Source organism: Gracilinanus agilis, unplaced genomic scaffold (genome assembly GCF_016433145.1).
Source record: "Gracilinanus agilis isolate LMUSP501 unplaced genomic scaffold, AgileGrace unplaced_scaffold32546, whole genome shotgun sequence".
In the NCBI taxonomy this organism is placed as follows: Eukaryota; Metazoa; Chordata; class Mammalia; order Didelphimorphia; family Didelphidae; genus Gracilinanus; species Gracilinanus agilis.
Window position 1 is genome coordinate 1 of NW_025365297.1, and position 1,579 is coordinate 1,579.

Here is a 1,579-nt window from a genome sequence, read left to right on the forward strand (position 1 = left end):
TCTCTCTCTCTCTCTCTCTCTCTCTCTCTCTCTCTCTCTCTCTCTCTTTCTCTCTCTCTCTCTCTCTCTCATTTTGTCTTGCTTGCTATCACTGCCTCTCTGTCTCTTTCTCTCTCTCCCTACCCTTTTTCTTCTCTACAGTAGTAGACCACCTTACTCTCCCAAATATATCTCTCTTTCCCTCCATGCTTAGAAGAGGAAGGTGGTCCGTCACCTTCACATAACTAACTTTCAGTAGTTCCTGAGAGCCCAGTAGAATTTCCCTGCTTCTCAGTAGGTATTCCACTCTCCATAAAGACATCGAAGCCTTCAGTAGACAGACATGGGATGTGAATTAGTGGAAAAGGTCTCCCCTCTAAGGACAACAGCCTCTCAGATCCCCGTGTCACTCATCGTCGATTCCATCTAACAGAAAGAGGACACAAAAACTGTCATGACGGTACAGAGACCACTCACTTTGGGTGAGAGGGAACCGGTTGATAGTTTATTCCTCAGAACTGTATGTCCCAAAACACCACTACCCCTTCGCCCTTTTGCTGGGGCCTTCCAGAGACTAGTGGGACCAAGAAGAAAGGTCTTCTTTCCTCAGTCACAGATCTTGCCACAGGACAACTGAGGTGAGGACAAGGTAGAGATGGAGAAAGAACAGATTTGGGAAGGTGCAGATGACGAGGAATCAGGGTTCCCCGAGAATTTCCCAGGTCTCCACTCCCTTTATTTACTTTCCCACTCCTTCTCTCCACCCTGGAAAATGTGGAGACTTTTCTTCTGTCCATTAGGGCTGCGTTAATTTACTAAGACCAAAATCCTTATGTTGTGAGGAAAAGTACAGATAGCGACAGGACTTCCTTATTGGGAAATTGATTGTCTGACTTGGAGAGTAAATTCAAGGCTCTCTGTCTCTGTCTCTGTCTCTCTCTGTGTATGTGTGTTTGAGTGAGAAAGAGATGCAGAGAAATACAGAATCACGCAGAGACAGAGGTGTAGAGACCCACAAAGAGAATACACAGAGAGACAGAGATAGAGAGCGCGCGAGCGCGCGAGCGCGCGCGAGCGAACCTGCAAAAGAGGATTTGCATTGGCCGGGAATCGAACCCGGGTCTCCCGCGTGGGAGGCGAGAATTCTACCACTGAACCACCAATGCTCCTGTAGACCCTCACTCCCCCCTATTTCTCTTCCTTTATCTTGGGGGAAAGCGGCGGGAAGCTCGAGCAGAGCTCTTTTTACAAGGAAACACCCGCAGATCCTGACAAAATCACCCAAACCTTGTCTCTACCCTACCAACCTTGAACCGAGCAATGACAGCACCATCGCGACAGCAACCCTCAGCTCCTAGCTCACAATTCACCTGCCTCTCACTCTTACTCCCCTTAGCTTTCTGTGCTCTTGCCCACACCTCGGGCCTCAGAGTCTATCAGGGGTGCATACAGGCACAGGCACAGAAAAATAGCAGACCACACACGCGCACACTGCACGCACACACTGCACACACACGCACACACACTCTACGATGACAACAATTCTTACCTCTCCTGGGTTCAATTGCATTGTCACACACTGTCATGTCAAGGGGAAAGC

General features: G+C 49.0%; 1 non-coding gene across 1 annotated transcript; it reads right to left on the bottom strand.

Annotated features, from left to right (window-relative positions):
• Positions 1–1,074: 1,074 nt before the first annotated feature.
• Positions 1,075–1,145, bottom strand: TRNAG-CCC. Its single transcript has one exon. It is a non-coding gene; the product is annotated as a tRNA-Gly (tRNA).
• Between the last annotated feature and the right edge of the window lie 434 nt (positions 1,146–1,579).